General features: G+C 46.0%; 1 pseudogene; it reads right to left on the reverse strand.

Moving 5' to 3' along the window:
- The window catches only part of LOC124019956, a 61,991-nt pseudogene extending 56,460 nt beyond the window's left edge, over window positions 1–5,531 (reverse strand).
- Window positions 5,532–13,518: the final 7,987 nt, after the last annotated feature.

Raw genomic sequence — 13,518 nt, forward strand, 5'->3', positions numbered from 1 at the left:
TGTGTTCCAGTTGAACCAGTACAGTCATAAACTGACATGGTGTCATAGACTGACATGGTGACGTTGTGTGTTCCAGTTGAACCAGTACAGTCATAGACTGACATGGTGACGTTGTGTGTTCCACAGTTGAACCAGTACAGTCATAGACTGACATGGTGTCATAGACTGACATGGTGACGTTGTGTGTTCCATTTGAACCAGTACAGTCATAGACTGACATGGTGTCATAGACTGACATGGTGACGTTGTGTGTTCAACAGTTGAACCAGTACAGTCATAGACTGACATGGTGACGTTGTGTGTTCCACAGTTGAACCAGTACAGTCATAGACTGACATGGTGACGTTGTGTGTTCCACAGTTGAACCAGTACAGTCATAGACTGGCATGGTGACGTTGTGTGTTCCACAGTTGAACCAGTACAGTCATAGACTGACATGGTGACGTTGTGTGTTCCACAGTTGAACCAGTACAGTCATAGACTGACATGGTGTCATAGACTGACATGGTGACGTTGTGTGTTCCAGTTGAATCAGTACAGTCATAGACTGACATGGTGACATTGTGTGTTCCAGTTGAACCAGTACAGTCATAGACTAACATGGTGACGTTGTGTGTTCCAGTTGAACCAGTACAGTCATAGACTGACATGGTGACGTTGTGTGTTCCACAGTTGAACCAGTACAGTCATAGACTGACAGACTGACATGGTGTCATAGACTGACATGGTGACGTTGTGTGTTCCAGTTGAACCAGTACAGTCATAGACTGACATGGTGACGTTGTGTGTTCCACAGTTGAACCAGTACAGTCATAGACTGACATGGTGACGTTGTGTGTTCTACAGTTGAACCAGTACAGTCATAGACTGACATGGTGACGTTGTGTGTTCCAGTTGAATCAGTACAGTCATAGACTGACATGGTGACGTTGTGTGTTCCAGTTGAACCAGTACAGTCATAGACTGACATGGTGACGTTGTGTGTTCCAGTTGAACCAGTACAGTCATAGACTGACATGGTGACGTTGTGTGTTCCAGTTGAACCAGTACAGTCAGACTGACATGGTGACGTTGTGTGTTCACAGTTGAACCAGTACAGTCATAGACTGACATGGTGACGTTGTGTGTTCCAGTTGAACCAGTACAGTCATAGAGACTGACATGTGTGAACCAGAGTCGTTGTGTGTTCCAGTTGAACCAGTACAGTCAGACTGACATGGTGACGTTGTGTGTTCCACAGTTGAACCAGTACAGTCATAGACTGACATGGTGTCATAGACTGACATGGTGACGTTGTGTGTTCCAGTTGAACCAGTACAGTCATAGACTGACATGAACCAGTACAGTCATAGACTGACATGGTGACGTTGTGTGTTCCAGTTGAACCAGTACAGTCATAGACTGACATGGTGACGTTGTGTGTTCCAGTTGAACCAGTACAGTCAGACTGACATGGTGACGTTGTGTGTTCCACAGTTGAACCAGTACAGTCATAGACTGACATGGTGACGTTGTGTGTTCCAGTTGAACCAGTACAGTCATAGACTGACATGGTGACGTTGTGTGTTCCAGTTGAACCAGTACAGTCATAGACTGACATGATGACGTTGTGTGTTCTACAGTTGAACCAGTACAGTCAGACTGACATGGTGAACCAGTACAGTCATACGACATGGTTGTGTGTTCCAGTTGAACCAGTACAGTCATAGACTGACATGGTGAGTACAGTCGTTGTGTGTTCCACCGTTGAACCAGTACAGTCATAGACTGACATGGTGACGTTGTGTGTTCCAGTTGAACCAGTACAGTCATAGACTGACATGGTGACGTTGTGTGTTCCAGTTGAACCAGTACAGTCATAGACTGACATGGTGACGTTGTGTGTTCTACAGTTGAACCAGTACAGTCATAGACTGACATGGTGACGTTGTGTGTTCCAGTTGAACCAGTACAGTCATAGACTGACATGGTGACGTTCCAGTTGAACCAGTACAGTCAGACTGACATGGTGACGTTGTGTGTTCCAGTTGAACCAGTACAGTCAGACTGACATGTGTTCCAGTCATAGACTGACATGGTGACGTTGTGTGTTCCAGTTGAACCAGTACAGTCATAGACTGACATGGTGACGTTGACGTTGTGTGTTCCCAGTTGAACCAGTACAGTCATAGACTGACATGGTGACGTTGTGTGTTCCACAGTTGAACCAGTACAGTCATAGACTGACATGGTGACGTTGTGTGTTCCAGTTGAACCAGTACAGTCATAGACTGACATGGTGACGTTGTGTGTTCCAGTTGAACCAGTACAGTCATAGACTGACATGATGACGTTGTGTGTTCTACAGTTGAACCAGTACAGTCAGACTGACATGGTGACGTTGTGTGTTCCAGTTGAACCAGTACAGTCATAGACTGACATGGTGACGTTGTGTGTTCTACCGTTGAACCAGTACAGTCATAGACTGACATGGTGACGTTGTGTGTTCCAGTTGAACCAGTACAGTCATAGACCGACATGGTGACGTTGTGTGTTCCACAGTTGAACCAGTACAGTCATAGACTGACATGGTGACGTTGTGTGTTCTACAGTTGAACCAGTACAGTCATAGACTGACATGGTGACGTTGTGTGTTCCAGTTGAACCAGTACAGTCATAGACTGACATGGTGACGTTGTGCGTTCCAGTTGAACCAGTACAGTCAGACTGACATGGTGACGTTGTGTGTTCCAGTTGAACCAGTACAGTCATAGACTGACATGGTGTCATAGACTGACATGGTGACGTTGTGCGTTCCAGTTGAACCAGTACAGTCAGACTGACATGGTGACGTTGTGTGTTCCAGTTGAACCAGTACAGTCATAGACTGACATGGTGACATTGTGTGTTCTACCGTTGAACCAGTACAGTCATAGACTGACATGGTGACGTTGTGTGTTCCAGTTGAACCAGTACAGTCATAGACTGACATGGTGATGTTGTTGTTCCAGTTGAACCAGTACAGTCATAGACTGACATGGTGACATTGTGTGTTCCAGTTGAACCAGTACAGTCATAGACTGACATGGTGACGTTGTGTGTTCCAGTTGAACCAGTACAGTCATAGACTGACATGGTGTCATAGACTGACATGGTGACGTTGTGTGTTCCACAGTTGAACCAGTACAGTCATAGACTGACATGGTGACGTTGTGTGTTCCACAGTTGAACCAGTACAGTCATAGACTGACATGGTGTCATAGACTTACATGCTGACGTTGTGTGTTCCACAGTTGAAACCGCTGCCCCTGGTTACAGTGAACAGCCAGCGGGCGACGACGGTGTCGTCCGGGATATGGAATATGGTCAGCCTGTTGTTGCCATACCAACCGTATCTTGACAGCTTCTGGGCCGGCTTGGAGGACAACTCCTGAACTAACGTCAGCTCACCACCTGGAGGGACACACATATTAAAGCTTAAGTCCACAGACACCGAGAGGAGACAGTCCGACGTGATAGTTACAGGGCTCTGAGACCACCGTCTATAGGAGGGTCGTACACACACACAAAGACCCCAGCCACCCCAGTCATAGACTGTTCTCTCTACTGCCGCATGGCAAGCGGTACCGGAGCGCCAAGTCTAGGTCCAAGAGGCTTCTAAACAGCTTCTACCCCCAAGACATAAACCTCCTGAACAGGTAACCAAATGGCTACCCAGTCTATTTGCATTGTGCCCCCCCCCTACACTCTTTACACTGCTGCTACTCTCTGTTTATCATATATGCATAGTCACTTTAACTATACATTCATGTATATACTACCTCTCTACCTCTCTACTGTATATAGACTCACTACTGTATACAGCCCCTCTACTGTATACAGCCCCTCTACTGTATACAGCCCCTCTACTGTATACAGCCCCTCTACTGTATACAGCCCCTCTACTGTATATAGCCCCTCTACTGTATACAGCCTCTACTGTATATAGCCCCTCTACTGTATATAGCCCCTCTACTGTATATAGCCCCTCTACTGTATATAGCCCCTCTACTGTATACAGCCCCTCTACTGTATACAGCCCTCTACTGTGTACAGCCCCTCTACTGTGTACAGCCTCTCTACTGTGTATAGCCCCTCTACTGTGTATAGCCCCTCTACTGTGTATAGCCTCTCTACTGTATATAGCCCCTCTACTGTATATAGCCCCTCTACTGTATATAGCCTCTACTGTATACAGCCTCTACTGTATACAGCCTCTACTGTATACAGCCTCTACTGTATACAGCCCCTCTACTGTATACAGCCCCTCTACTGTATACAGCCTCTACTGTATATAGCCCCTCTACTGTATATAGCCCCTCTACTGTATACAGCCCCTCTACTGTATATAGCCCCTCTACTGTATATAGCCCCTCTACTGTATATAGCCCCTCTACTGTATATAGCCCCTCTACTGTATATAGCCCCTCTACTGTATATAGCCCCTCTACTGTATATTGCCCCTCTACTGTATACAGCCTCTCTACTGTATATAGCCTCTCTACTGTATACAGCCCCTCTACTGTATATAGCCCCTCTACTGTATACAGCCCCTCTACTGTATATAGCCCCTCTACTGTATATAGCCCCTCTACTGTATATAGCCCCTCTACTGTATATAGCCCCTCTACTGTATATAGCCCCTCTACTGTATATAGCCCCTCTACTGTATATAGCCCCTCTACTGTATACAGCCTCTACTGTATATATTAGGCATTTCACTGTGAGGTCTACTACACCTGTTGTATTCAGCATTTCACTGTAAGGTCTACTACACCTGTTGTATTCAGCATTTCACTGTAAGGTCTACTACACCTGTTGTATTCAGCATTTCACTGTCTACTACACCTGTTGTATTCAGCATTTCTAGGTCTACTACACCTGTTGTATTCAGCATTTCACTGTAAGGTCTACTACACCTGTTGTATTCAGCATTTCACTGTAAGGTCTACTACACCTGTTGTATTCAGCATTTCACTGTGAGGTCTACTACACCTGTTGTATTCAGCATTTCACTGAGAGGTCTACTACACCTGTTGTATTCAGCATTTCACTGTAGGTCTACTACACCTGTTGTATTCAGCATTTCACTGTGAGGTCTACTACACCTGTTGTATTCAGCATTTCACTGTGAGGTCTACTACACCTGTTGTATTCAGCATTTCACTGTGAGGTCTACTACACCTGTTGTATTCAGCATTTCACTGTGAGGTCTACTACACCTGTTGTATTTGGCTCACATGACAAATAAACTTTGATTTGATCCACTCCGACGTCCCAACAACACAGCTGGCTAAGCGTCAGCTACCAGAGCAATGGGGAAATGTTGTTGTTTCTAATGACTTACCGTCGCCGAAAGCGGTGGCTATGAAAGACAACACCAGCAAACTTGGCAGGAAATGAATTTCCATGTTGCTGTTTTTTCTCTCAAAAACGCGTTTATTTTCCTCCAAAGCATCACATCTCATACCGGGTTTAGCAGCTCCCGAGTTGACCCGGACGGAGTCTACAAGCCCCACAAAGCCTTGCGCGGTTCCAGGAAGTCCGGTGGAGTTGTTGTTTTTTAAATTATTATTATTGTTATTTTTTATTAACAACAAATCAATACAGAAAGTACATGAGGGATCAAAAGTACATATAGATTATATACAAGGTAAACAATGGACAATCGATCTAGGGGCGGGGTTGGGGCGGACTGGGGGCGGGGCCAGGGGCGGGGCTAGGGGGTACAATATCACATTACAACAAGGACCTTAAGGGACATACACTTACAGTTCTAACAGCTTTTTTGTTTGTAGAATATTTAACTGTCTTAAAATACAGTTCAATTAATTTTTGTAGGGTAACAAAATGTGTTTTTTTTGTTTGTAAATTTACATTTTGTGTTTATGAATTTTGGCCAGAATAATAAGAATTAAATTAACTACATAAAAATGTTTCATCTTATTTCTATCTTACATAAAGAATCCAAACAGTACATTTCTCCACAATAGTGTAAAATCTTCATAATGTGTCCGGTTCCGGTTGGAGCGAGTGGTCGCATCTGCACGTCGCTCCAACGGGTAGTATAACTTTTTCATTATATTTCATTATATCACAACGGTTTGATTTGTCTTATCTTAGCAATTTCTTCTCAGCTAGCTACATAGCCGTCTTTGTATCAAAGATAATTGCGTAATTATCGTATTTCGCCGTCCTAACGTAGTCTTCACTAGCCAGCTAGCTAACGTCCACTGATTAGCTGCACTGGAGAAACTATTACACTCAACTGAACGACTTGATTAGTTTAGTGTTAGCTAGCTACATAGCTGTCTTTGCTGTCTTCGTATCATCGTATCATCGTATCCAAGATAATTGTGTTGTTTAGGTTTAGAGTGTGTAGTCTTAGAGTGATTATCTTAATTTACCGAGGTTAGCTAGCCAGCTATTTGTCGTCCTTAACGTAGGTGACTCTGCTAGCTAGCCAACAGCTAGCCAACGCTAGTCAACGTCTTCTGTATAGAACTCAACTACCCGGTCGCATTCACAGGTTGTATCACATTTTCACTTCATTTCATTACAGTACAACGGTTTGATTTGTTTGATCGTAGCTAGCTACTTAGCTAGCTACATAGCCGTCTTTGTATCAAAGATAATTGTGTAGTCTAGAGCGATTTTCTAGGTTCGCTAGCCATCTATTGTCGTTCTTTTAACGCAACGTAACGTAAACAACACTGCTTGCTAGCCTGCTAGCCCCCGAATAGCAACACTGCAGAAACTATTACACTCAACGGAACGACTTGATTAGTGTAGTGTCAACAACGCACCCACTGCCAGCTGGCCTACTTCAGCAGTACTGTATCATTTTAATCATTTTAGTCAATAAGATTCTTGCTACGTAGCTTAACTTTCTGAACATTCGAGACGTGTAGTCCACTTGTCATTCCAATCTCCTTTGCATTAGCGTAGCCTCTTCTGTAGCCTGTCAACTATGTGTCTGTTTATCCCTGTTCTCTCCTCTCTGCACAGACCATACAAACGCTCCTCACCGCGTGGCCGCGGCCACCCTACTCTGGTGGTCCCAGCGCGCACGACCCACGTGGAGTTCCAGGTCTCCGGTAGCCTCTGGAACTGCCAATCTGCGGTCAACAAGGCAGAGTTCATCTCAGCCTATGCCTCCCTCCAGTCCCTCGACTTCTTGGCACTGACGGAAACATGGATCACCACAGACAACACTGCTACTCCTACTGCTCTCTCTTCGTCCGCCCACGTGTTCTCGCACACCCCGAGAGCGTCTGGTCAGCGGGGTGGTGGCACCGGGATCCTCATCTCTCCCAAGTGGTCATTCTCTCTTTCTCCCCTTACCCATCTGTCTATCGCCTCCTTTGAATTCCATGCTGTCACAGTTACTAGCCCTTTCAAGCTTAACATCCTTATCATTTATCGCCCTCCAGGTTCCCTCGGAGAGTTCATCAATGAGCTTGATGCCTTGATAAGCTCCTTTCCTGAGGACGGCTCACCTCTCACAGTTCTGGGCGACTTTAACCTCCCCACGTCTACCTTTGACTCTTTCCTCTCTGCCTCCTTCTTTCCACTCCTCTCCTCTTTTGACCTCACCCTCTCACCTTCCCCCCTACTCACAAGGCAGGCAATACGCTCGACCTCATCTTTACTAGATGCTGTTCTTCCACTAACCTCATTGCAACTCCCCTCCAAGTCTCCGACCACTGCCTTGTATCCTTTTCCCTCTCGCTCTCATCCAACACCTCCCACACTGCCCCTACTCGGATGGTATCGCGCCGTCCCAACCTTCGCTCTCTCTCCCCCGCTACTCTCTCCTCTTCCATCCTATCATCTCTTCCCTCCGCTCAAACCTTCTCCCACCTATCTCCTGATTCTGCCTCCTCAACCCTCCTCTCCTCCCTCTCTGCATCCCTTGACTCTCTATGTCCCCTATCCTCCAGGCCGGCTCGGTCCTCCCCTCCCGCTCCGTGGCTCGATGACTCATTGCGAGCTCACAGAACAGGGCTCCGGGCAGCCGAGCGGAAATGGAGGAAAACTCGCCTCCCTGCGGACCTGGCATCCTTTCACTCCCTCCTCTCTACATTTTCCTCCTCTGTCTCTGCTGCTAAAGCCACTTTCTACCACGCTAAATTCCAAGCATCTGCCTCTAACCCTAGGAAGCTCTTTGCCACCTTCTCCTCCCTCCTGAATCCTCCGCCCTCTCCCCCCTCCTCCCTCTCTGCAGATGACTTCGTCAACCATTTTGAAAAGAAGGTCGACGACATCCGATCCTCGTTTGCTAAGTCAAACGACACCGCTGGTTCTGCTCACACTGCCCTACCCTGTGCTCTGACCTCTTTCTCCCCTCTCTCTCCAGATGAAATCTCGCGTCTTGTGACGGCCGGCCGCCCAACAACCTGCCCGCTTGACCCTATCCCCTCCTCTCTTATCCAGACCATTTCCGGAGACCTTCTCCCTTACCTCACCTCGCTCATCAACTCATCCCTGACCGTTGGCTACGTCCCTTCCGTCTTCAAGAGAGCGAGAGTTGCACCCCTTCTGAAAAAACCTACACTCGATCCCTCCGATGTCAACAATTACAGACCAGTATCCCTTCTTTCTTTTCTCTCCAAAACTCTTGAACGTGCCGTCCTTGGCCAGCTCTCCCGCTATCTCTCTCTGAATGACCTTCTTGATCCAAATCAGTCAGGTTTCAAGACTAGTCATTCAACTGAGACTCCTCTCCTCTGTATCACGGAGGCGCTCCGCACTGCTAAAGCTAACTCTCTCTCCTCTGCTCTCATCCTTCTAGATCTATCGGCTGCCTTCGATACTGTGAACCATCAGATCCTCCTCTCCACCCTCTCCGAGTTGGGCATCTCCGGCGCGGCCCACGCTTGGATTGCGTCCTACCTGACAGGTCGCTCCTACCAGGTGGCGTGGCGAGAATCTGTCTCCTCACCACGCGCTCTCACCACTGGTGTCCCCAGGGCTCTGTTCTTGGCCCTCTCCTATTCTCGCTATACACCAAGTCACTTGGCTCTGTCATAACCTCACATGGTCTCTCTTATCATTGCTATGCAGACGACACACAATTAATCTTCTCCTTTCCCCCTTCTGATGACCAGGTGGCGAATCGCATCTCTGCATGTCTGGCAGACATATCAGTGTGGATGACGGATCACCACCTCAAGCTGAACCTCGGCAAGACGGAGCTGCTCTTCCTCCCGGGGAAGGACTGCCCGTTCCATGATCTCGCCATCACGGTTGACAACTCCATTGTGTCCTCCTCCCAGAGCGCCAAGAACCTTGGCGTGATCCTGGACAACACCCTGTCGTTCTCAACTAACATCAAGGCGGTGGCCCGTTCCTGTAGGTTCATGCTCTACAACATCCGCAGAGTACGACCCTGCCTCACACAGGAAGCGGCGCAGGTCCTAATCCAGGCACTTGTCATCTCCCGTCTGGATTACTGCAACTCGCTGTTGGCTGGGCTCCCTGCCTGTGCCATTAAACCCCTTCAACTCATCCAGAACGCCGCAGCCCGTCTGGTGTTCAACCTTCCCAAGTTCTCTCACGTCACCCCGCTCCTCCGTTCTCTCCACTGGCTTCCAGTTGAAGCTCGCATCCGCTACAAGACCATGGTGCTTGCCTACGGAGCTGTGAGGGGAACGGCACCTCAGTACCTCCAGGCTCTGATCAGGCCCTACACCCAAACAAGGGCACTGCGTTCATCCACCTCTGGCCTGCTCGCCTCCCTACCACTGAGGAAGTACAGCTCCCGCTCAGCCCAGTCAAAACTGTTCGCTGCCCTGGCCCCCCCAATGGTGGAACAAACTCCCTCACGACGCCAGGACAGCGGAGTCAATCACCACCTTCCGGAGACACCTGAAACCCCACCTCTTTAAGGAATACCTAGGATAGGTTAAGTAATCCCTCTCACCCCACCCCCCCCTAAGTTTTAGATGCACTATTGTTAAGTGACTGTCCCACTGGATGTCATAAGGTGAATGCACCAATTTGTAAGTCGCTCTGGATAAGAGCGTCTGCTAAATGACTTAAATGTAATGTAATGTAAGAAATCCTACTGATGTCTTGCCACAGTTTTCTTACATGAATACAATGCCCAAAAAGATGCAACACTGTTTCTGGGTGGTCATAAACCCATAGTAAGTCAATAGAGCTAACTGGCTAGCTACTACTGTTAGCTAGCCAGATAGCTAACAATTCTTTGTGGCTAACTACCCACATATAATTGACATCTACCTTGGATAACATTGGTTATAGATCATTTTAGCCTGTTATACCATCTGGTTAGCTACATTATTATGATTTACATATTGCTAACTGATAGTTATGTAGTAAAAGATTTGCTTTGTGTACATCTTGTTTCATCTCTATGGTCATTGTCCTGGCTAGGGGAAGGGAGGTTGAGTGAATGGGTACAGTAAGTCCATAGTAAGTCAGTAGGGATAACTGGCTAGCTAGCTAGCCACAAATAATTGACTTCTACCTTGCAAAACATTAGTTTTGGGTAATTTGTAACTAGCTGTTTAACCTAATCATCCCCAGTTTACATTTGGCTCATTCATCCCCCTCCTCTCCCCTGTAACTATTCCCCAGGTCGTTGCTGTAAATGAGAATGTGTTCTCAGTCAACTGGTAAAATAACGGCAAAATAAAAGTAAAAACACTAGCTAGCTCCCTAGATAGATTACGATTGACATATCTAGCTGCCTAGATAGATTACGGTTCACATATCTAGCTGCCTAGATAGATTACGGTTCACATATCTAGCTGCCTAGATAAATTACGATTCACATATCTATCTGCCTAGATAGATTACGATTCACATATCTAGCCGCCTAGATAGATTACGGTTCACATATCTATCTGATAATTCTGAAGTAAAACGTTTGCTTTATGTATATCTTGTTTCATCTCTCTTGTTGCCATTGTCCTGGCTGGAATAAGGTTAAGTGAATGGGGCGATGGAGCGTGAGGTAATACAGTAGGGAGGATGAGAGTGTGGAGCAGGTAGTATGCACATTGAGAAACACCCAGGGAGTACAGGGAGTGGATTAGCTAAGGAGACTGATTCCCAGGCTAGCTCATCCAGGCAGTACAAATGGAATGGGCTCCAGTGGGTCCTATTGAGAAACACCCAGGGAGTACAGGGAGTGGATTAGCTAAGGAGACTGATTCCCAGGCTAGCTCATCCAGGCAGTACAAATGGAATGGGCTCCAGTGGGTCCTATTGAGAAACACCCAGGGAGTGCAGGGAGTGGATTAGCTAAGGAGACTGATTCCCAGGCTAGCTCATCCAGGCAGTACAAATGGAATGTATTTATTTATTTTAATTTCACCTTTATTTAACCAGGTAGGCCAGTTGAGAACGAGTTCTCATTTACAACTGCGACCTGGCCAAGATAAAGCAAAGCAGTGGGACAAAAAGAAAAACACAGAGTTACACATAAGAAAACATACTGTCAATAACACAATAGAAACATATATGTAAAGTGTGTGTGTTAGGGGAGGCAACTAGGTTATCATCTAACAACTGGGTTAGTAGAGTCAGAGGAGGCAGCTAGGTTATCATCAGCTAGGTTATCATCTAACAACTGGGTTAGTAGAGTCAGAGGAGGCAGCTAGGTTATCATCAGCTAGGTTATCATCTAACAACTGGGTTAGTAGAGTTAGAGGAGATAGCTAGGTTATAATCAGCTAGGTTATCATCAGCTAGGTTATCATCTAACAACTGGGTTAGTAGAGTCAGAGGAGACAGCTAGGTTATCATCAGCTAGGTTATCATCGGCTAGGTTATCATCTAACAACTGGGTTAGTAGAGTTAGAGGAGGCAGCTAGGTTATAATTAGCTAGGTTATAATCAGCTAGGTTATCATCAGCTAGGTTATCATCGGCTAGGTTATCATCTAACAACTGGGTTAGTAGAGTCAGAGGAGGCAGCTAGGTTATCATCAGCTAGGTTATCATCAGCTAGGTTATCATCTAACAACTGGGTTAGTAGAGTTAGAGGAGGCAGCTAGATTATAATCAGCTAGGTTATCATCAGCTAGGTTAACATCAGCTAGGTTATCATCAGCTAGGTTATCATCTAACAACTGGGTTAGTAGAGTTAGAGGAGGCAGCTAGGTTATCATCACCTAGGTTAACATCAGCTAGGTTATCATCAGCTAGGTTATCATCTAACAACTGGGTTAGTAGAGTCAGAGGAGGCAGCTAGGTTATCATCAGCTAGGTTATCATCTAACAACTGGGTTAGTATATATATGCCATTTAGCAGACGCTTTTATCCAAAGCGACTTACAGTCATGTGTGCATACATTCTACGTATGGGTGGTCCCGGGGATCTAACCCACTACCCTGGCGTTACAAGCGCCATGCTCTACCAACTGAGCTGAGTTAGAGGAGACAGCTAGGTTATCATCTAACAACTGGGTTAGTAGAGTTAGAGGAGACAGCTAGGTTATCATCTAACAACTGGGTTAGTAGAGTCAGAGGAGGCAGCTAGGTTATCATCAGCTAGGTTATCATCAGCTAGGTTATCATCTAACAACTGGGTTAGTAGAGTTAGAGGAGACAGCTAGGTTATCATCAGCTAGGTTAACATCAGCTAGGTTATCATCAGCTAGGTTATCATCAGCTATGTTATCATCAGCTAGGTTATCATCTAACAACTGGGTTAGTAGAGTTAGAGGAGGCAGCTAGATTATCATCAGCTAGGTTATCATCAGCTAGGTTATCATCTAACAACTGGGTTAGTAGAGTTAGAGGAGGCAGCTAGATTATCATCAGCTAGGTTATCATCAGCTAGGTTATCATCAGCTAGGTTATCATCTAACAACTGGGTTAGTAGAGTTAGAGGAGGCAGCTAGATTATCATCAGCTAGGTTAACATCAGCTAGGTTATCATCAGCTAGGTTATCATCTAACAACTGGGTTAGTAGAGTTAGAGGAGGCAGCTAGGTTATCATCACCTAGGTTAACATCAGCTAGGTTATCATCAGCTAGGTTATCATCTAACAACTGGGTTAGTAGAGTTAGAGGAGGCAGCTAGGTTATAATCAGCTAGGTTATCATCAGCTAGGTTATCATCAGCTAGGTTATCATCAGCTAGGTTATCATCTAACAACTGGGTTAGTAGAGTTAGAGGAGACAGCTAGGTTATCATCAGCTAGGTTATCATCTAACAACTGGGTTAGTAGAGTTAGAGGAGACAGCTAGGTTATCATCAGCTAGGTTATCATCAGCTAGGTTATCATCTAACAACTGGGTTAGTAGAGTTAGGGAGGCAGCTAGGTTTTCATATGAATAACTGGGTTAGTAGAATTAGAGGAGGCAGCTAGGTTATCAGCAGCTAGGTTAACATCAGCTAGGTTATCATCAGCTAGGTTATCATCAGCTATGTTATCATCAGCTAGGTTATCATCTTACAACTGGGTTAGGAGAGTTAGAGGAGGCAGCTAGGTTATCATCAGCTAGGATATCATCAGCTAGG

This window comes from Oncorhynchus gorbuscha, unplaced genomic scaffold, assembly GCF_021184085.1.
Source record: "Oncorhynchus gorbuscha isolate QuinsamMale2020 ecotype Even-year unplaced genomic scaffold, OgorEven_v1.0 Un_scaffold_743, whole genome shotgun sequence".
In the NCBI taxonomy this organism is placed as follows: Eukaryota; Metazoa; Chordata; class Actinopteri; order Salmoniformes; family Salmonidae; genus Oncorhynchus; species Oncorhynchus gorbuscha.